This window comes from Streptopelia decaocto (assembly GCF_964273445.1).
Source record: "Streptopelia decaocto genome assembly, chromosome: 4".
Classification (NCBI taxonomy): domain Eukaryota; kingdom Metazoa; phylum Chordata; class Aves; order Columbiformes; family Columbidae; genus Streptopelia; species Streptopelia decaocto.
In genome coordinates, this window is record NC_138658.1 from 58,091,700 (window position 1) to 58,116,315 (window position 24,616).

A 24,616-nucleotide genomic window follows, 5' to 3' on the forward strand; every position below is an offset into this window, starting at 1 on the left:
GACCTGGACAGGCTGGAGAGTTGGGCAGGGAAAAAATTAATGAAATATAACAAGGGAAAGTGTAGAGTCTTGCATTTTGGTAGGAACAACCCCAGTTTCCTGTGTAAGTTGGGGAATGACCTATTAGAGAGCAGTGTAGGGGAAAGGGACCTGGGGGTCCTGGTGGACAGTAAGATGACCATGAGCCAGCACTGTGCCCTTGTGCCCAGGAAGGCCAATGGCATCCTGGGGTGTATTAGAAGGGGGGTGGTTAGTAGGTCGAGAGAGGTTCTCCTTCCCCTCTACTCTGCCCTGGTGAGACCACATCTGGAATATTGTGTCCAGTCCTGGGCCCCTCAGTTCAAGAAGGACAGGGAACTGCTGGAGAGAGTCCAGCACAGAGCCACAAAGATGATTAAGGGAGTGGAGCATCTCCTTTATGAGGAAAGGCTGGGGGAGCTGGGTCTCTTTAGCTTGGAGAAGAGGAGACTGAGGGGTGACCTCATTAATGTTTACAGATATATAAAGGGTGAGTGTCACGAGGATGGAGCCAGGCTCTTTTTGGTAACAACCAGTGGTAGGACAAAGGGTAATGGGTACAAACTGGAACACAAGAAGTACCGCTTAAATTTGAGAAGAAACCCGCCTGGACACATTCCTGTGTAACCTGTGTAACCTCATCTAAGTGCTCCTGCTCTGGCAGGGGGAGTGGACTGGATGATCTTTCAAGGTCCCTTCCAATTCCTAACATTCTGTGATTCTGTGATGCTTGAAGTGCTTTTTCCTCATGGAAATTGAGTTGTCAAAGGAGGAAGAAAAGTAAAATCGTGGTGTACATTGGTCAAACAAATTTTTAACTAAAAGGGAAATCTCTAAAGAAGATTTCAGAATTGCAAAATACATTTGAATTTTGGAGTAGAGGGGTTTTTTTAAGTTTTAAAATTGGCATTACTTTATTCTGGCTATCAAACATTTTCTATTATAAATCAGGTTAATAATAACTGAAAAGTTTCAATTGATTCAGTAGAAACTTTTTGTATTACACAAAGACTTTTGCCCAACCAAGTGAACTGTTCAACAAATATGGCAAAATTATTTATTTTGACAATTATATTAAAACCTTAGCATTGTAATTATTACTCTCATTTACAAGCACTGAAAGAAATGTAATTTTGGTCAAAGGGACACTAGTTAAAATAAATGCTGAAGTGAATAGTATCTTTCGATAGATAATGATCTAGAAAGGCTTAATAAATGAGATAAAAATTTGGGAATATTGTTGCTTAAATATATTATCCCATTCAAATCTCTGTATTCTAAAGAATACATTGAAAACCAGGAGAGATGAATATAATGCTCTGCGCCTTCCTATTAAAGAGTCTCTTCGCCTCACATCACTGTCTGCTTAGCTTTTCACTAGTACAATCAAAGTAAAGAGGAGGATATATGGACTTATTCTAAATATTTCTAAACTAAGATGACACTTCGAAGTTTTTATCTGTGATTCGGGTTTTTGGTTGGTTGGTTGGTTGGTTTTTGCTTGTTTGGGTTTTTTGTTTGTAATATACAAAGGTACAAAATAGCTCAATAGGAAATATTTGTGTTGAATTCAGTAAGAAGTTTGACTAAGTGAAGATTGCAAGATTAGCTCCTTGATTTTACATCCTAAAAACATGAATATGTTTTGCAAGTATGGCCTCTATACAGGCACGGTTCTTAACAGGCTGTAAAATCTAGAATAATTTGTAGCAGTTGACTACTTTGCAGAATGCCAGCTATTCATGTTTCTCAAATTAAATACATTAGTAGTATCCCCTTAAACAGAAATAGGAATCTCTGACTGAAATAAGGAAGACCTTTATAAAAATAAATATTGCATTTCCAGTTATAACACTTGGGAAACAGTGATAGGAAAAAATGCTGGCTGCTACATTCCAGAAGAAACAAGTCAAAACTGACTTTCTTGGAGGTTTTCTTTTTTCCCTTATCAGAGCTCTACACTGTGGCACCTTCTGACCTATCATGTTGAAGATGTTCAGGCTATTCAGCTGTTAGAATAAACTCCAGCAGCAAGTATGAAATGAATTTCCTATTGAAACATGTTGATAAAATGTTGACAGGTAGAAGTAGTGGCACACGATGGAGAGAAAACAACTTTGAAAATATCCAATCTAATGTTCACATTTGGAATTAAACAAGTAGTTGCCTGAAGCTTCCTCTGTAATCAGGAAACTGCATATCTTGCAAATTGTATTAGGAGATGGATTCCTCAAGCCAAATAAATAAACTTCGTTTCATATGAAGTACAGATAACATATTTCCAAAACCACTTCTTTGGGATACAACCATTATTATAATCAAATACTACTGTAGATTAGTTCCCCTGGCTCCACTAATGTCAGATTGTCTGTAGCTTGTATGTAGTTCTTAAAAATTAGTATAGTACTGAAAAATATAGAATTGACATGATGACAATAACATAGCAAAAGTAAAGTCACAAAATACATAGCGTACCACTGAGTCAATGATTTGTTGTTACTTTAAGTTAGGATTTAGACTGCTTGGCTCAGTATGCTACCTACTTGAGAAAAGAAATCAAATGTATGATGCCAGCACATAGAAATTACTTGCTATGTACTCACATATAACATGTTCAAGTGCCAGAAGAGTTTCCTATGAAGTGTATATATTTCTAGTTCCAAGGAGACTGTGCGAATCTCTAAAAATTCTTCCTGAAATGACCATTAACGTGAGTCTCTTTCAAAGATTTAGAAGACTGTCATATAGTAATATAGCTTTCTAGATAATCTCTAAAGTTACTTGTACTGTATGTATCCTCTCTTTCTAATGCTTTTATGTAGGCTCCAAAGGGAGAGGATGTGGTGAATCTTGAAGTAAGTCAAGGAATTATTAGAGTATGGTAGTGACTCAAAAAGATCAGATGGTATGTATTTCTCTGGAAGGCAGAAGACACTAGGGGAGAACAATGGTATAAAACAAAGGAATAAAGTTCAGACAAGACATTCCTTTTCAAGTCTTCTCACTCTTCACCTCATAGTTCCTTTTAATCCCTCGTAGGTACTTCTGTTTTATGTGATTTCATATCACAGTCAAACAATGAGTTAGTGCAATGTAGAAGGATGGAATGCTACAGCAACAAAAGGTGTGGAGGGGAGCTGCAAATGAGAAGTATTGGTCTATCTTCATTCAGTGTTGACTTCTGAAGATTTGTAGGAAGAAAGAGTAGCCCTCAAGACATGGAAAGACCTGCAAGCATATTTTTGGAGAGAGACAAAACCTTTTCTCCCATTGACAAGATTCTCTGAACTGGATTTATTGTCTGATGTCTTAACTTTACAAGTAAGAGGCTGAAGTAATTTTTCAAGCTCAGCGAAGACAACAGTCTGCTGTGATGTTCCAATTTCAAAAGTTGATATTCTACTATTTTCATCAGTCTTTAGCCATCATAGCTGGTCAGTAGTGGGATTTTCAGTGTTAGTCTATACATGCTGTAATCTCCAACCATCTGCTACAGAGGAGGAATAGGAATTAGTCTTGCTGAATGTTTGTATTTCTCTGGTATCATGACTCAGTAAGTTCTTTAGCAATCTCTAAAAGTTTTCTAGAGAAATCCTGCCTTTGTTTTAAAATTCAAACAGTTAAAATTAATATTTTGTGGTAATTTTCCTGTATGGGGCAAAACAAAGAGGGAATATGGTTGGATACGTTGAGTAGTTAGGTGGAGTACCAAAGATACCTCAGAATACTCACAAATTGCTGTTTAAACTGCTCTATGCTGTGCCTTGCCAAATCTCTCCCTTCCCTGTGTTTTTATGATATTCCACTGAAAACTGAGTCATATTGGTTTTTTTTTTCTTTTTTACTCTGAAAACTATTTCCACGTGAAGCCTTAAGAAAAATATACACACTTGGCTTAAATGATTTTCACATGCAGCGGTACCCTGTCTCTACAATATACAGTTCTTAAGACTCTACTGCAAATGACTTCTACATTTTCACTCCTTCAGGTTATTTTTTTTTTAATATGTGGTTGAAGCATCTTTTGTTTTCATTATCAACACAAATTAAAAGCCAAGTATATCTGGGGATTAGCTGGTTTAGCAGTTATGACAGTTTTTTAAAACAGCAACTCAAAACTGTTAAGCTTTATATGTGGAATAATATTATTATCTTAGACTGTGCTTGCAATAGCAAGTAATTCAGTGTGAAAGGAATATATCAGGAAAGCAAACAAAAATAGTGCTGAGGACCCTACGTCTACATTATATGATTTCTTGCTGCACCTGCATTGCTCTTGTCCAATCAAAGGCTCTAAGTATGAGAGAGAGGCTTAGCCTTGGAAGATAGTCCATGAGAGCTGGAGTGCTTGCCCAAGGTTTTCAGGTTGCCATGACCTGGTGTCATGACTTGGTCATAATCAGATAAAATGTTCAAGAAAACACTAGCACTGAGGAGAAGCTAACAATCCTAACATATGTCTGCACAGAGAGAAACAACCTCTTTCAAAAAAAAAAATTCATCCCACTTTGAAACAACTGCCAGAGATGTACAGATTAGAATGTATGTCTTGCTGTATAAAGTATGGAACTTCAATCAACTAGACTAGTCATCTAATACCTAGAAAGTCAAATCTGGGAAGTAAATATCCAAATAGCTCCTCCTTCATTATTAAATCATTTTTATGTTTTAATCAATGATAGATCAATTGTAAAATGCAAGAGACAATGTTCAACCAAACTGGTAAAGAATGTTTTTTTCAAAAAATAAATTTTCTTTAGAAAAGAAATTATAAATATGGAATGTTCAATCTGGTCTACAAGGAGGTGAAAGAAGCATTGTAATGCAAGGGGAAAGTGGAAAACAGACTTACAAAGAAATATTCAGAAAACTGGGAGAAAATGAAAAAGAAATTGTGTGAACCCAAAATGTTTCATTCAAACTTACACACAGTCTTAGCTTGTACAAATTTTATCTCATTTGCTTTTTTGCTTTTTTTCATTTTAGTCTAGGCAATTAAACGTAATAAATCTAAGTTTTACATTTTTCCCTTTTCATTAAACAGTATTTTTTAAAAGTTTATTTTGCATAAGTTTACAATATTTTCTAAATATTTCCCTGATTTTTTTCTTACAACATTGTTAATTTTACTTTACTATTTGTAAAGATAATTTAATCCCTGCAAAACTTAGATTTATTATTTATTAGAAATTTTTGTCCCACTTCTTTCAAGACATTAATTGTAAATATATGTACACATATGGACAGAATTTGTTTAGCTGTTACAAAAACAATTTTATCTTCAGTCTTTTTTGGTTAAAGTAGTGCTAGAAAGGTGTTCACACACATTCTAACCTTAAGAAAAATCTGTACTTTGGTGAAAAAGAAAATAAACTGTATACCATTCACATTTGAGACCTGTTATTTTCAATAATAACATGTGATAAAAGCATTCCTTACAGACTAGAAATAGCTTATTCCAACACTTTGCCATAGTAGAGTTCATGTTGAGTGTTGAGATGCTGACAACAAACAGAAAGAAAGCAAATATGACTGGCTCTTTTCCAGTAGATGGCATTCATCAAAATACTGTATTTCCAATACATGTTATTATTTCTCCCCAATCTGCAAGTTCAAACTACCATCTTAACACAAGACAGAGTCAAACAGATATTTCTGTTTGTTGGCAAGACTGCTCATTTCCCACCTCTGCAATAAATCTAATCTATTTTAAGAGCACTCCCCCTCAACTTTCAGGTCAGACTTAATTTTCAGATGTCATCCATGGGTTACTAGAAACATGCAAAGCTACTGGAACTTATTATTTAAACAGCTTTTCTAAAGAAACATACTTTTGTCAGCCAGACGAATGTGCTCTCTCATGTATTTTTGTAGATGACAGTACAGTGATTTGATAATAATTATGGGCCATATTTTTGTTAAGTGTAATCAGAAGACCCCTTCCAAATCCTAGCTAGTTCTAGCCCCAGCTAAGGATGTGATTTTACACTGTCTTGGGACTTTTTTGAGTCATTATGTTATTGTTCCCTTCTCAGGTAATATTCAAAGTGACACTTCTTGTATTTTTAATATTGTTAGTGTAACAAAATCATAAACTGGAAAAGTCTAGTGAATTAGACAGGCAGAAATAATCTGAAAGGTTTTGGAATAATCAGATGTCTGCAAGCATATCATTTTTTGAAGGAAAATGGGAATCTTCAAAATTATGGAAATTACAATGTTTTAAAGAACTCCTACAGAATCTGTGCTACCCAAAACATTTAACTGCTTGAAAAGAAGTAACTTTTGCCCACACCTATACCAGTACAGCACTCCAGCTGACTTCATGTTGTGAGGGTGGCTCTGCTTCTAAACAGGACTAGTCCAGGACTGATACATGTACTAACACCTTTAATCTACTGCAAGTGCTAGAATACGTACATAAACAGTGAGCATGACACTAAAGGAAGATTTTTGAAAATAGTTTTGAATATTTTTAAAAATGTCTCAGAAATTTGAAAATCAGTTACAAGGTCTATCCTGTTTTCTGAAGGCTAATCTAACCCAGCATATTTTGATTCATCCTATACTGTGTGACGGAACTAAGATTGCTGCTACTGGCTACTATCTACGTGCTGCCACTGGCTATTGCTACGCTTATTTTAGAGAAAAGAGACTCACCGCAGCTAGTGACATGTTTCGTCCAAGCTAATCAAGCCTTACTGTGAGGCACAGCCTTGTACTAATATAACTTTTATGTTTTTTAACCCTACTTGCTACCCATGTTATGCCACACGGAACAGTTGTGTTTAGTGCATATATTGGCTCAGATCAGAGCAAATTCGTGGATCTCTGATCCTCAACCTTCCATATAAAAAACATTCCTGTAGGTTTTTCTTGTTAAATTATTTTTCCTCATTACTCTTTTTATCTCTTTAAATTCATTTCTATTTCTTGAACTTTAATGGTGAAGGTCTTAAAAGATATTCCACAAGAAAATTGTACAGGGATATTCATCCTTTCCTTTTGTTTCTCAGAAATATTAAGCTTGATGTATCCAAAGACCAAATCTACAATCTCTGAAGCTGCATTATGTTGATGGCTCCTCATGATATGGTGCTTGTTAATGGATTTCTCTCTTTCCAGCTGAAGAGCTACAAGAATATAGCAAGTATTCATATTAAGCCTGAAGCTGAGATTCATGGGGATCTAGTCTAAGCAGACATTTAGTTTCCTTCCAAAAGCAATGTAGTGAGAAAGACATCTCTAAAACCCAGTGCAACCTAACTTAGATAAGATAGGAAGTGTCCTTGTAGAGGCATTTCTCTGAGATTATTTGAAGGAGCCCAGGTAAACAGCTTAAAGTAGGCCTCTAAGTTTTAGACAGGTAATGATGGGTAAGATTAAAAGGTCGAACTCTGTGACCTCTTATTTTGTGCTATTAAATCTTATTCCTATTCTATTGGTCTAGTCTTCAAGGTCTCTTAACTCTGCACAATACTGAAGTGCTGCTTTGTATTTATAGTTCCTCTCACCTTCATGCCATCACCAATTTCATTAAAACATTTTTGCTTTTTGTCATAAATGTATATATTAAATGACATAATTTTTGAACCAAGTTTTGAGGTTCTCCACTAGTAACCTACTTACAGCCCAACACCTTCCCATTAAGCATAAGATATTTTTCTATTATTTTTAGCCAAGGAGTTACACAGTATGAAAAACTTGTGTTAGTTTACATCTTCTTAGGCTAGAAATATCAGAAATTTCTAGACATTCAGAATTAGATATTGGAACACCTGATTTCTACAAATTAATAAAAGAATATTTAAATGAACTGGTCAAGGACTTCAGGAGTGCAATTCAGTTATCTACACATGGGCATTTAGTGCCCTGACCCACAGCTGCTGCTTAAGCGGTTCTCCTGTAGGTTCTGTGACATACTTGCTGTCTCCAGAGGGACATATAGGGTGCTTTAGGATATGTCAGATGACAGTGGAAGCCAGTGCTCATGCAAATGATTTTTGCCCTTTTGGAATGTATTTGGTGTAGTTAGCAAGGTTTTAGCACAAGGAGGGCTGCAGGGGTGGTTTCTGTGAGAAAAGATCAGGGGCTGCCCTGTGCCAGACATAGTCAGTTCAGGACAGTTCCAGAACAGGTCCTCCACAGGCCAAAGCTGAGCCCACTAGTCCCGTTGGTGGTGGCTCTCTGAAAACACAGTTAAGGGCAGAAAGTGAGAGAGAAGAGGAGGGAACAAAGAATGAGAAACAAGAGAGAGAACACAAAGGTCACAGAAGGAGAAGTAGGTGCTCCATGGTGGACCAAACACACACAACCTCCCACAAAGGGACTGAAGCTCATGAAGGACCCATGCCAGAGCAGGTAAACCCCTTGAAGGGACTACAGACCACAGAAGTCCTATATGAGAGCAGGTACTTCTCTGGAGGGACTGTAGCCTGCAGATGAGCCCATGATGGAGGCTGTTGTTAAAATATAATAATGATGACATGTTATTCATTATCATACTACTCAATATAAAAATAAATTACAATTTTGGAGAAATGTATTTATTACTAACTGGAAGGAAAACCCTTTATAGCACATGGTTGAGTTGCAAAATTCTGAATCCCAGGGAAATTGATAAGTAAGATACACAAGAAATGGAAAAGGAGACAGTCTGTCTCATCACAGCATACAGCTGTGATGGTTTTGCTTTACATAGGTAAGTCAGACAGATACCCACATTCATTGAATAGCCTCCCTACAGCCACTCCAAAGGCCTAGGGGAAGAGTCTGTAGGCTCAGCAGATGGCTTTCTACAATGACTGACTATGCAGGGCAGGGTACTTAACTATTTGTTTAATAGCTTATTGTGGACAATGACCGTCAAACTCCCACTTGAAATATATTGGAAATTTGATATACCTCCATACAGGCAATATGGCTAAGTAAATAGAATATTGTATTCGGTATTGCTTCACTCTCTGAGGAGTGATATATGATTACCTTCTAGGTTACCCCTACCATTTTGATGAAAGTGAGTTATGATTTGCATCATTAACTATGATTACTGCTTCAAAAGTAGGCTTATAATGTTCACATTCCCTATTTTTTGTTAGAACAGAATTCACAGCTCTCATATATTCCAAAAAGTATTATTTTAAATTTTATCCTAGAATACTGCTACTTTACAGAATCAAATGGTGTATTTCATGTTGTTGATCTATATTCAGGCCAGCTCTGGTAGGAATATGAATTAGGAAAAATGTTTCACAGCATCTGTGCAATGAAACAACACTAGGCAAAGACTATTCAAGAATGATATAGGAGACCTAAATGAAGGTCTCTTCCATAACAATACTAAAGGGATATAAGTGCCTCTCTGGGACTATTCATCACCTTCCCATGTTTAGTGAGGGACCATCTAGAGAAAGAAAGTAAGAAACATAAGGTTTAAGTGTCTGGACAGGCACTTGGCTCAGGACACAGAGTTGGTCCATATGAGAATAAACATTTTTAGCTCTTTTTTTAAGATACACATCAAGTAAAGGAGGACAGCCAACCTCTGTTTTTCACCACTGCTCACTCATTAGAGAGCATACCAGGAAACAGGATGCTTAGGTTCTTCCGAGTGCAGCTCCACTTTTGTGGAAAATCCTTCTCAGAATCAAGCTGTTCCCTGGCACTGTTCATCAGAAGTGTCACCTGCTGAAGAATTTATTGGGTTCTTCTAACAGCTAGCAACCACACAAGGAACAGTCTTTTAAGTGTAGAAATTGACAGAATTACTCAGGAAATAAAAAATAATTTCAAAAAAGAGAACAAAACATTTCCATTTTTCCAGTTATTTTTCCGGTGAATGGAAAATGGAAGAAGTTCTTATATTCATTCTCATTCAAAATGAAAACTTTATTGAAATATGAAAATTTCTTCCAGAAAGGAAATTCAGAGTGTCAGTCAGCTCTGCCTGAAAGTACCTTTCTGAATTCATTCAACCTCAGAAGCTAGTCTGTGATTTTTTCCAAAGGTTCTGAAAAGCTGTATTGTATTTTCACTTTAAAATGCACATTAAAGCATTACACATGCTCCAATGTGCATTCTCAGCAACAAAAATGCTTTTAATCCTCAATTTTTAAAAGCAGCTGCAGGGATTTGTTCCCCAGAGAAGACAGTCTTAAAAAGGCCAGCCGAATTTCTAGGTTCCTGTGGGACCATGCTAGGCTTGTTTGGTTTGTCTCTGGGGCCTTTCATACAGTTCAGTTAAGGGAAGTGCAATTTGTTCAGTTATGTTTGCTGATCATTCTTTTTTAACCAATTCAGCAAGTACAAATAGCACAAAAAGTGGAATAACTAGCCAACATAGAAACATCTAAAGTGCACACACTTCCATTCTACAATTACACCTTAAAGAATGGTATTAATTAGAATCTTCCATGTATGCATAAGGGAACAAGGGTTATATAATTTTTTTTTTTTCCCCTCAGAAATTAAACATTCACTATCGCTCACTAGACTGACCTAGGTTTCTCCATTCATCTCTTACAGGAAACACCAAGAACGAACTGTGGTTAACCTGAAGCTGTTGGTCATCTACGTCACCAAGGTGCCTCAGTCAATAGCAAACTTCCAGTTATGTTATGTGTAATTATTAAAGAAATTTTTTAAAGTCTGCAAGAAAGTACTTTCAATTCCCCTTTTTTTGTTGTGTGTTTTGTTTGTTTGTTTGTTTGTTTTCAGAATTTGGAAAAATACATTAATTGCGTTAGCAGATAATCAAAGTTGGTATGAATGCTGCTTTAGTTTTCATCTGTGAAACACAGCACAACTGCTTCACAGCAAGTTCTTGTGATTATTGCTTTGGAGTAGGGGAGAGAAGCTTCCAGTAAAACTTGGATCCTCTTTCAAAGGCATTGAGCAAACACATTACAAAACAATCCCTCATCCAATTATTTTTCACTTTAAATAAATAAAAAAGAGAATAGCTGATAATTAAAATGGTTATATGACTTATTAAGCACAGTCAGCTGGTCAAAGGAAGGAACAGAACTTAGACTGTCAGGTCTTGGTCCAGCTCCCAGATGTGGTTTGTGGAATAATCCTCATCTTTTTTTCTTCAATATTGTTTTCACTGTTCTAAAAAGACTCTCATCACAAAGCATTTTCACACTGAATTCTAACAGCTCTAGCATGGTCAGGGGGCAATGATAACTTTAAAGTTTAGCTTCATTTTTAGATAAGGCTGGGCAAAAAGCCAGGGGACACTCTTTAGTTTACCCTTTTTTTGCCTTGAAGATGGTCTGTTCTCTAGCATGTCACAGCTTTTACCTTCAGTTCCTGGAACAACATTTACAGTAGACTAATCTGAAAATGCTGATATAAATTTGACTGGATTCCCATCACAAAAGATTGAATACTCTTTTACTAGAAAAAATAGAGCATTATTAAAAAAGTGTTGAGCGGTTTTAAATATTTTTTTCTTATTACTGAAGATCAGATTTCTAACAAATCTACTGTCATGGAAAGGAACAGTTAAAATTCTGAGTAGTGCAATAGCAATGCATTGTTATGGTAAGAATTGTAACTAGGATTGAAATGATACCCAGTTCTCATCATCACTTGAAAAATGTACTCTGTCCTACTAATAAAAATAAAAACTTCAATGTCTAAATCAGTAACTAGTGATATGTTTTATTTCGGCTTCGAAAATATTACTGTAGTCATCCAGAAATGCACTATTTCATAGTCAGTCAATAAAAGATGTATCACAACTTTATTAATTCTTCCCTCTCCCCCAGTTCCATATACAATATCTCTAACAGAGCTGTGAATATAAAAATCTACTCAAGCTGCATTATTTAGCTTTATGGCACAGCCAGTATGTCAGTATAATACTAAATACACTTTGTTATGTTCATGTCTAATGTCTTGACCAAAAAATGGGAAAGAATGCCTAACAATGTGAAACAGGTCAGCTTTGGATGTGATTTCTATTAAAAATAAACAAAAAAATACTAAATTTTATTATGAAAGGTGGCATAAATCATTAAGGAGTATATGAAATGGCAATCTTAGTGCAGTGCTACTGAATAAAGGTCCTTAGAACCTAGTAATTTTGGTTTTTTCTCTTCTTTATTCCATCTACAGGCAGGAAGAATTCTTTAGACATGGTGTGAACATTGGAATTAGTTCAATTTAAGTTTACTTCTTGCTTAAAAAAGGTGAGCTCTATGTATTAGAGCAACATAAACATAAATGCAATGCACCTTAGTTTGACTTTCTGCAAGCCACTGTTGCTGACAAAGATGATTTTTGATAAATACTAGTTGATATTTCTCACATAATTGTCTCACAGACATTTTCATAAATCTTCCTCTTTTTTATTTATTATAACAATAAGGGCGGTTGGAAGCTGTGGGGAAAATTTTTATGTCATGTTCACAGTACAGCTAAAGGGAAAAAAATGCAAGCTGTGGGAGCTTCTAACATTTTGGTGTGCTCAAACTTTAAAATCACAGTAAGAACTCTAATGCAGCTTAAAGGAAATAGGAGAAGTTTATGAAACTATACTCTTTATCAACAGCTTCAGAAGCATCTCATTTTTCATTAGAATAATAGCTAAAATTTGACCTTTGAAGTTCTTTTCCTCTTACAGGGAAAAGTTAGCTTTCTTTCATGGACTTATTCTTTATAAAGAAAGCAGACAAAACATCTGTTACTAATTATTATTTATTCGTATCACAGTAACACTAAAAAGGCCCTAACACAAATCAGAGGTTCCATTGTACTTTACGCTAGAAAATACTTTCAAGGAGACAGTCTCTTCTTCAAAGCCTTTACAGACAAGGCAGACACATTCTTTCTTCTGAAGATTAGAGATGAGGTATTGTAACACAGAACAATTGCATTTCTCCAAGTTGCACAAAAAGTCTGTGATAGAGACAGAAATTAAACTTAGATATTCTATGGATAATCTTAATTCTTTTATCACTGGATGTCCCTTCATTTTCAAGTATAAAATGCTCCCTGGATAGTGGTCCTAACCATGGAGGTTAAAGGAACCTTTTTGGACACATAATTTAATCTTTTGTACTAGTTTAATCCATGAACAAAATAGGTAATCTCTTCCTAAACTGGAAGGAGATAAAATGCATTTTGGATATTTGTTCATACATGTAAAAACCTTTTTTTTTTTCTTAATAATTCACACCATACAGGTTTGGATTTATGCTTCATTAGGATTTCATTTTTGCACTATTTCTTCTGTGATGAATCCTGTTTCACAAAATCTGTGTTATTTGATTTCCTAATAGGCTGGATATCATTACAAAATATGGATCAATACTGATACAGGCTTTCCTTTCCTGCATATAATATGCCTTCAATATGCATGAAATACTCAATGAATAAATTGCAAAATACTTTCCAAATTGTTTATTGATCCTTATGCAGTACAGGGGGACAGAAAAGTGATGAAAAGTTGAGTGAAACTAAAATAGAGGAGATATAGAACTTGAATCTTTATAAAACTCACAAAGTAAAATGAATGACAGCATGTTTCCTCCAACACCTGCCCAAGCTGGTTGCATGTGTATATCTGAACTATCATTAATAGTAATTTGAGGTCCTCTTTTTACCACCCTTACTGCATTAACTGGAACTGGAAAATAATTAATGGAGGAAAAGGTAGTCAATTATTACATTAATCCTACATCAAATCAGGATACTCTTCACTAAGGAAAGAGGAAGACACTTTTAAAAATATTCAGTGTCCACATTTTGTGTCCAAATGCAAAGAAGAATAGTGTTCAGGTGATTTGTTCAAAGCTATTTCCGAAACTCAGATTAACTAAATTTGTCTCTGCAGAAAACTCACATGCAAATATGTATTTATAATATCACAGAACGGTTGAGGCTGTAAGGGACCTCTGACAATTATCATGGCCAACCCACCTGCCCAAGAAACCTCACCGAGAGCCGTTTGATCAGGGCCATGTCCAGACAGCTTTTCAATATCTCCAAGGAGAAAGACTCTACAGCCTCCCTGTGCAACCTGTTCACAAGTTCAGTCACCCTCACAGTAGGTTTGCTTTTTCTTCACGTTAAAGCAGAATTTCCTGTATTTCAGTTTGTGCTCATTGCCTCTTGTAACTGTCTGGCTCTGTCTTGTTTATATCCTCCCTTCATATACACTGATAAGATTCACCCTAAGCCTTCTCTTTTCCAGGCTAAACAGTCCCAGGTCTCTCAGCTTTTCCTCATATGGCAGATGCTCTGGCCCCTTAACCATCTTAGATGCCCTTCTCTAGGCTCTTTCCTGTAGTCCTATCTGACTCTCATTCTGGTTAGCCCAGACTGGACACAGTACTCCAGATGTGGTTCCACCAGTGCTGAATCTGGTGCTGGATCATCTCCTTCAACTTGTTGTCAATACTTTGTCTAATGCAGCCCAGCATACCATTAACCTTCTTTGCTGCAAGAGCACGTTTGCTGGCTCATGTTCAACTTGCTGTCCACCAGGACCCCCAGGTCCTTCTCTGCAAAGATGCCTTCCAGTAAACTGTTGTTTGGGGTTCTTCCTCCCCAGGTGCAAGATTTGGCCTTTGCCTTAGCTGAATTTCATGAGATTTCTGTCAGCATGTTTCTCCAGCCCATCAAGGTTACTCTGAATGGCAACACAATCCTCTGGTGTGTTAGCCACTCCTCCAAGTTGTGTATCATCAGCAAACTTGCTTAGGGTACACTCTACCCTACCATCCAAATCATTAATAAAGATGTTGAACAAGATTAGAGCCAGTACTGATCCCTAACAGGGTACACCACCACTTACTGGCCTCCGTCTGGAGTTCATACCACTCACCCTCTGAGCTTGGTCATTCAGCCAGTTCTCAATCCACCTACCTCACTGACTGCTCTTCCAGTTCCTATTTCATCAGGTTCTCTAAAACAATCTTAGGGGAGAAAATGTCAAAGGCCTTGCTGAAATCAAGATAGACAATATTCACTGCTCTCCCCTTTTCTACCAAGCCAGTTATTGCATCATAGTTCCCTGAGTCCTCCTTCTTGCCCTTCTTGAAGATAGGAGTGACATTTGCTTTCCTACAGTCCTCAGACACCTCTTCAAGTCATTCATCAAAGATTATTGAGAGTGGCCTTGTAATGACATGAGCCAGAACCCTCAGCACTCATGAGTGCATCCCATCAGGGTGCAAAGACTCATGTACGTCCCGTGTGCTTAAGTATTTCCTGGCCTGATCCTCTTCCACCAGCAGTACATCTTTCATGCTTCACCCTTTCCTCCTGGTTTCTGGGCCCTTAGATTTCTGAAGGCCAGTCCTGCTTGTAAAGACTGAGGAGGGCACAGTATTTAGTACCTTGGTTTTTCCGTGTCATCAGACCTCCTGCCCCATTCAGCAGCAGGCCCACATTTTCCCTAGCCTTCTTTTTGCTTCCTGTTGCTTACAAAAATGTGTGTGTTTCTTCTCATTATGTGCTGCTCCTGATTCATTATTTCTCCTATGTGATGTTTAGTCTCGGCATATTTCCTCTGCAGTGAAAGCAAGCAATTTAACCTATGACTTTTTCCCAATATGGCCACAGTATCTTACAGGAAAAATATATAAATAAACAGATAGATAGATAGATAGATAGATAGATAGATAGATAGATAGATAGATAGATAAATTCTGCCTTTACAGGAGTCATTTACAGCATTTTTGTATTTTAAAAAAGGTCTAACACTATTCTGCTATCAAAAAGACTTCTCAAAACAAACCTCTTCTAGACTGCTTGTTTGAAATCTCTGATTCATTGTATGGGCCCAGAGATGAAGTCAAGTTAGTAAGTTTGTTGAAACAAAGATGCCATGTTAAACTGTATTTCTTCAGCTTTCTTGTTATAATTGACTACACTCATTAAGTTTGACCAGATAAAGTTAAGACATTTTGAAAACAAATTGCAGCTAGGCAGCAAATAATCATAAGCACACTAGATTGTTTGAGATAAAAATACATTTGTTTCATGCTGTGATGTCAAAAAAATATGCTTACATTCCTCCTATCCAGTTGTACTTTTTAACACATAAAATGTGAATTTCAATTAATTTAGTTTGAAGTCTGTAGGAAAAAAATTATGGAGACAAATGTTTTATACATATACAGTTTGAATTTCATGCTTTCAAATTTAATGAGTCATAGGTTTGTCAGAAAAAAAAAAAAAAAATACCCTTTAAATGAAGGTGAGAAGAGGCAGGAATTAAATCAATGAGAGACCTGAGTTTCATATGGAGATAATTAGGAAGAAAAAGTGGAAAATTTACAGAGATGACTAAGTTACTGATGTTAAAATGGATGCGACTTCAGATGACAGCTTGAATCACCCTCCTAAATCTAAATATTTCCCTAAGAATTAACTGATATACATTCTCCATGCAAAAAATAAATAGAAATACAAGGAAGTTGCATTAAGCCTGTTTTTTCTTCACTGATTAAATATATAACAAAAATATATTTTCAATTAAACCAACTGCTTCAGATTATTTTCTTCTTATATGTAAACTTTGGAGTACAGATCAGATGGAAAGCGTATCTATCTCTTTTGAACTTCGATTTAGCCTGCTTGCCTAATCTTTTAATAAAATCTCTCGAATTTTATACAGTTAAATAAATATAAATATAAATATAAATATAAATATAAATATAAATATAAATATAAATATAAATATAAATATAAATATAAATATAAATATAAATATAAATATAAATATAAATATAAATATAAATATAAATATAAATATAAATATAAATATAAATATAGTATGTATACGTCAAACTATTCTTACGGTGTTATTCTTTACTGATCGTGGAAAATAAGGTGTTTCAGGTTCCTGTCATCCATCATTACCTTTTCCCTGGACCCACCATATTAACCCTGTTGAGCCACTGTTGCAACAGGCATCCTGAGGAAGCTTAATAAACAGTAACATAGCTCTGTATTTTCTCTCCAGCAGCAGCAGCAGATGCCATTCGGGTAGCACACACAAGTCCTTCCACTATCTGCTGTCCATTCTCCTCATCTTCTCCCAACATTCACAGAACTGCAGGGAGCACACCCCTGATTTTAGTATCTGTTATTTATCAACCTGTTTCCCAGGAATCTGTTTCATCCTTTTTTGAACCTGCTTGGTATTATTTATCTCCACAATCTTCAGTGGCAACACATACCAAAAACTCACTAGCCACTATGTAAAGCAGTGCTTTTGTTTATCTGTCCTAAACTCTCATCCTCCTAGTTTCAGTGAGTGTCTTCTTATTCTAGTACTGTGAGATTTTATGAATTTGTGAATTTATGAATTCTTATGCAGCGCATTTGCCTTATCTACTAACTTCATGACTTTGTCAACGTTTACCATCTCTCTCTCCAGGTTTTTCTTTCCCAATCAGAAAGGCTCAAGCATTTTGAACTTTTATTGTAAAACAGTATTTCATTCCTGTAATCATTTCAGTTGCCTGCTCTGCATCATTTTTCGTTACATTATATCTTTTTTTTTTTTTTTTTTTTGAGATGCAAGGAAAGCATTGCCTCAAGTACTCCAGTGCATCAATGGTTTTCAGAGCAACAAAATGTTGGTTTCTGGTTTAGTCTCAATATTTTTCCTGATGATGCCCAATGTTTTGTTTGTTCTTGAGAACATAGTGCACACTGAGCTGATGATTTCAGAAAACTGACAGTGAGGAGTCCAAGATCTCCTTCCTGAATTGTGACTTATACTTCTGAGCTCACTGTTATGTAAGCATGATTTAGGTTGCACTACCTCCCGTTTATTCATGTAATGCATCATCTGGCACTTCTTTGCTCAATACTTCAGTTTTGTGATGTCCTCCTGGGGTTTCTCACCATTACATTTCACTGCCTGAAAGACCTCAGTAGCATCTGCAGACTTGAATATTTAATTACATATTTCTTATTCCAAGGTCATCCATGAAAATGCTGAATAAAAATGAACCCATTGCTGATCTGTGGACATCCAGACTCTTCTTCCCCCCGAAAAGGGATCTAAAAGTAAGTTGCTGAAAAGTTGTACCCTATCCTTTATCTTCCTATCCTGCAAAACCATTAAAATACCTTTCCTCCAAACACATAGTAACTTAATTCCTTAAATGGCCTTTGGTATAGAGGCTGCTCAAGGATTTTACTTTCCAAACTCATACATATTATGTCTTCTGCCTCTCCTTCACTCACCTGCTCACTCACACTCTCACACAAATTCATGTTGCCTGGCTGAAAACACAAGGAGATTACACCTGTGCTTCATATGTCTTTCTTCATGGTAGTTTGTCATTTTGCGAGGAATGGAAGACAGACTTATCCCATAGATGTCAGAATTTCCTTTGAAGTCCTTATTTTATATAAAAGTTAGGCTGGCAACCTAGCAGTCCTTTGACAGCATGGCTGTTTGTAGCAGATATTTTACCCAAGTTCACCAGAAATTCAGCAATTTCCCATCTAAATTCCCTCAAAACTCAGGGCTGAATGTGAAATGGTCCTAGCGACATTCCCACATTTTGCTTGACATCATGTCATCATTGGATAAAATGTACAAAACTTCCCTCCTTAGGGAGAGCTGTATGGATTACAAGTCAACTTGCTTTCCATTTTTTTACCTCCTTTGATTCAGGAATTCTTCAGAGACATAAGTTGGGTATTTCAGATGAAAATTATTTTTGCTCACAAACATGTGCCCTGAGGTTCATAGAGTCTAAACCAAGTTAGTGAGTCTAAAGAGATAAGAAGCATAAGATTTTTGGTTTGGTGGTTTTGTTGTTGTTTTGTTGTTTTTTGGGTTTTTTTTGTTTTTTTTCAGGAAAGAAGGAAATGAACCTGGGTTCACACTATCATATTAAAATAACCAAATCTCTAAGTGAAAAGGGAGATTTATCCTCTAGCTATGCTTTAAAAGAAAGCAGCAGCTGTCACTACATGCTTAGTAATCACTAAGTCTGAGGAAGCTTAGCAGATCATAACCCACAAAGGCAGAAGGCAGTAGGTGCCTGGTTTCTGGATCCCTGAGTTAGGGCTGAATTGCTGAACTACCAGGATTGAGATACTTCTGACAACTGCAGTAACAGCGATTTAAGCATCTGGGCAACTTTAAGGTCAAGAACTGAAGTGCTTACAGATTACAGGCCTGTCAAATATAAAAAAGAGCTCTGTGGGAGCTCTGGACCTCACAGGTTTAGACTAAGACTTCAAAATATGCTGCTCTTCGACTTCAAGTACTTAAATTCTTTCCAAGATCTTGCCTTTGGTGACTTTGTCAAAATTTGCTTTGAGTTTCCCCAGCAATCACATCCTTTTGAAGTAGCCAAACAGTTGTGAAAAAAATTATAAATCTCAGAAAAAAATTATGCATTTTTATCCCATAAAAAAGACTTAAAATCCAACAAGAATTATGTTTTATATTTTATATTGCCTAACTATGCTTGTAATACAATATGTAGTACAAATGTATGGTATTGACTGCTACAGAGTTTAATACCTGATGTTCTGATAAACTATATATGACTATATGACACACTGTGTCAAGGATATTTATATAGTTGAAAATCTTTTTCCAATCTTAGCCTTTGCCTAAAGAATATTTTCTAGCCAAACTGCAAGTACCTGCGTATTTGTTGCAGAATGTCTTTATTTTATTTTTAGCAACCTTGAAAATGATAGTCATTAAAATGCCAAAAAAGTTTTTCACAGTTTCCAAAGTTTCTAAATGATATATTATATATGCATAACTCATATATGTATGGCATATTATATATGTATACATATTCTTTATATTAGAAAAGTATTTAATTATATTTCCCTTCCACACTCTTATTCTGTTGTTCACCATCGGTATCTTGTCTGCTTCTTAAATCAAAAATATCCTGTAACATAAATAACTCAGTAATACTTTTGCCTTTTCATGACAATGAGAACCTAATCTAATAACCGATTTTAACCTGATTAACGTGGGTGATACTCCAGAATGAATGCATAAGTGATAACACTGTAATAAAAAACCTATAATAATAGTAATTATTTTACTGCAATAAATTAGTCATTAGTTCCTGGCATTATAACAAGACTTCTGATATTCACTGAAGATGCTCACCCATCTGACAAGAACAAATCAAATAATCAAGTGGGTTTTGTCCATTAATTCAAATTCTTATAAAAGCCTGATACTCTTATCCATGTCAGAAAAATCCATCAAATATTTGGTGACAGTTTGTTCATGAATTCAAAGCATTATAGCAATCTGTCACTTCTTAACTTGACTTTGTTAATTCAGAACATTTTCTTACAAAAGCACTGTCATTTGAAACTGAAAGCATCTATCACTTTAAATCCTTGTCTACTAAGAAACAAAGAGATAAATACATTTTTTTTTCTCCTCTTTATAGAGCACAAACATTGATTAACTTACTAGCTGACAAGCTGGTAGCCTTTGAGCCCTAGGAACCATGACAATCATCCAGACTGGCCTCTTATATTCACAACCACATAAATTTCTTCCTTATAATCCATATAAGCTCATATCTTCTTTTTGTTCTTTTTTTTTGAACACCTATTTTTATAAGACACTGGATTTATTTAAAGTTTTCAGGCAGTGAAAATCCACAACTTCTCTAGATAAGATTTTATAAAGATTAATTAGTTTTACTTTCAGAAATATGCACTTTCTTTTTCAACCTTGAATTTATCTAGCTTCACCTTGAAATAAGATCCCTGGATCTCATTATACCTTTGCAGCTAAATTAAAGAGCTTGCTTTCTGTAGTGTCTTCCTCGTGAATGTGCTTATAGATATTGTTCAGTAGGTTAACTGTTTGCCACATATACCCAGCAATTGAACTTCAAAACATGTACTTTACCCTGCATTTTAATATCCAAGAACAATTTCATGATGATCATATAAAATGCTGCTAGATCAGCATGACCTTCATGTAACATTCAAATAGAGCACATCTATATTCTTAGGGAAAAAATAACTTAATATTCACTTTAGTCTTTATTTGACACCGAATCCTGATGCACTTGACCCTAAAATATTGACGCAGTTGTTATCTACCTTCTTTTGTGTACGGTTTCCATTCAATATATACTGATTGCTATATAAAAGACCTGCATGCAAACACTGTTGACAAGGCAGTGCCATTAATTGTTATCACACAGAGTTGAGAAATAGAGAATTGGATTGATTTTCTATCTCTGTGAGACAGGAACAAATTCATCAAAGACTGCCCATCATCTCTGTAACTGCCAAAGGAGGTACGGATTAGGTCAGGAAAGATCACACACAGTGTTTTGGTTTCAGTATCTTAATCTCCATGTCTATATATTGAAAGAAAAATAGCTTTTTTACATTTTTAAAAGTAATGCTCTAAAAAAAAATATTGTTTTTAAGACAAATGCAATGTTTCTGTGTACTCTATTCTATATATCTCAACATATTTTTTGACCCAATTTATACTATTATGTAATTTAGCACAATGGAGGAAGATCAGTAGATCAAAACAGCTGGCGATAAGACCCAGGATCAACACCCTGCATGGTCTGTGATTTTTCTTCAGACTAGCTCTAATATGGTCCCCTGGAACAACGACCATCACCATATATATGTTATGGAGGATCAGTCAATTTTTTTAACCTTTATGGTGATGAAGTACGAAGCTAGAGCAGAGCTCCCAGTTTAATTTCCTCTAACAGACAACTGATTTGTGTGCACCAAAACTTCCCTTTTAACAAAAGAAATGTGTACAAACTGCAACTGATTGAAAGATTAGCTTCAGAGCTGGACTGCTGCTTCACATCCAAATATAGAGGGTATACCCATGGAATAACAGCTGTTTAGATACCTGATCAAGGAACAAGTGCCTCTAAAACATGGAGGTATATGAGTTAGAAAAAATAGTTCTATAATTATTTAATAATTTGCTGTGCTTTCTGGAGTGCCAGCCAGAGTTGTCCATGTTGGGTGAGAGCTGGTCAGAAAGAGAGAACTGTTCCAACATTTATTATCCTACCCACTGAAATGGGACAACTCTATGATTAAGATTTATATCAAGAAAAAGTCTGGTCAAAATATATTATATTTATTCTAGCCCCTAAAGCTGTCTGCTCAGGCACTGATAGACCACAGAAAGAGAAAATCCCATAACTTCACAATGTATGTTTGAATTTGTATTTCTTTTGGCTTCACTTCTCAAGCCATTACATCCAGGAAGAAGCTATATGAATTTCTCAGCCTGATTTCAGAAGTGGCCATTTAAGAAGCCAGCTCCTAAATTCAGAAGATTTAGTTTGTACCTTTAAACTTGCATGAGATGCTCTAGTATCCGTCCTCTTGATTAAACTAGCAGTCAAGTGTATTCTACACTCAACAAAGCATCTAAATATTCTAGCGACCCTGTATACAGCATATTATGAAGGCTTAAAAAAGACTATTTGGGATTATTTAAGTCATTGCCATTGCCCTTTCATTAACTGCTTACTATAAAAATATAGAAGTATTGTAAATAAATATTATTCCCTGAAAATCCAGAAGTGTACTACTATTTAAAATCATACAAGGTGGCCTAAATTTTAGTGACAAGATTGTGGTCATAGTCACCAGAAATCACATCAAATAATCTATAGTTGCTTCTTGCTAATCACCATTGTCTTTGCCTGATGCACAACAGTCTTTTGGAGCCAAAATACCTAGTCTTAAAAACATAGGACATTTCTGCTTCTTTTTACTCCTTTTATGATATGTCATGATGCTTTTATTGCCACTCTTCAGAAAAATATTATCACCAAGTTTAAAGGTTTGAACAGTATTCATTCCTGTTTGTTCTTTCTCATAAATCCTCTAACTGGATTTATACCAAAAACTGTTCGAAAACTTTTCCAAAGGGACTGCACAAAAATGCAGCCTATACAACAGTATTTTCATCTTCTTAGCTGATAATTTTGTAATCTTGAATGTTTTTTAGTTATGTAGATAACAATGTTCCAAGTTGATATATTTGTAGGTACTGGGGGATTCCAGGTGTAATGTTTAGCAGATACACAGCATAATAATAATGCTTTTTCTCAAATATCTCTTTCAGTTTCACCACAGATTATTTTATGCAGGCACTGTGAATACAGAATTCTGTTGCTTTAAGAAACCTTGTAATATGTTCATACCTTTGTGCTGCAAATTGACTTTCAGATTCCTACAATAAAACAGTTTTTAATGTATAAACTAAGGAAGATGATTCCTTCTACTTTTCAAGTTATCTTCGGAAATAGAGACACTGAATTATTGTGTAGAAGGGGATGCAACTAACATTTTCGTGAGCAGGGAATAAGCACTACTTGGTATAGTGTCACACCAGATTATATCCTATGAACACTACCTGTGAATTATAGTGGTACCCATTAGCACTGCTGTGGTCACAGGTCTGTCAGCTGTCTCAAGAGAGCTGTTATCCCCAAAAAGTGTGGAGAGGTGGGGGTGTTCAAGTTCAGCCACTGACATGCATTGTTGCTGGAAAATTTAGTATACAGATTCTACTCTGTTTTTTCATTTATCTCTTCGTTGTTCTGCTATTTAAAATAAGTTGTTGTCCCATTCAAAACCAATGTGAGAAGGATGCTGTTAGATTATGTGAAGAAAAGACTCCTCTCCCCACACAAAGACCTGTGAGGCACAGGTTCTGGCAGGGGACCTTAAATAACCCCATGAAAGAAATGAGCCCCTGCCCACTCCCCCATCAACCTGGGGTGCCCCACGGGAGCTTCAGGCCGGGGGTGACACCTCTCAAACTGAAAGAGGTGCAGGATTTGTGATGGGATGCAGAGGAAAAGCTTCTCAACATTGCACAAGAGTTATTATGAAAAGTTTAAGGGAGAAGCCAAAGACAGGGAAAGTGACAGATCAGGACATCTTGAAGAGGAACAAGCAATGGGAAAATAGATGAATAAATACCTGGCTTCAGGTTGTGGACAGTGAATATGCTCAATAAAAGAGTTTTCTGCATACACTCTGTTTTTAGATAAAATATATCTAATGTATATTTTTATACAAAAATACTAATTAAATATTATACCAGTTACATATTACATTCTGTGACATTTTCAATTATCATATTGATAGTTTGTATATGTCTAAGGCAAAAATGACTGGCTTGCAAATGAGAATTATGCTCATAGACTTACTTCCATTCAATTTGTACAAAGGTGGCACTGTAGCTATCATAATCAACTGAATTTATTTTGAGCATATTCAAAATATAGCAAAGATAGATGAATAAGTACATAGCATAGAAAAGCTCAGATGTTTTAAAACTAGAAAGGGCCAAATACTGTTACTTCCATAAGGTCCTCTAGAATAGTGAAACTACCATATACACATCAGACAGGCAAAGGTTCAGCTTACAGTCAATATTAATATTCAAGGCTGATGAAATCAATAAACTGGCTCTTTAAGATGTACATGTATTTAAAACAGCAATAAAGATTACTGACATCACAGCAGAGATACTGGAAGGGATCATGTAAGCATCTTTATGCAAAGTGTAACTGATACCTCTAGATAGCTAGATCTAGACTTCTAG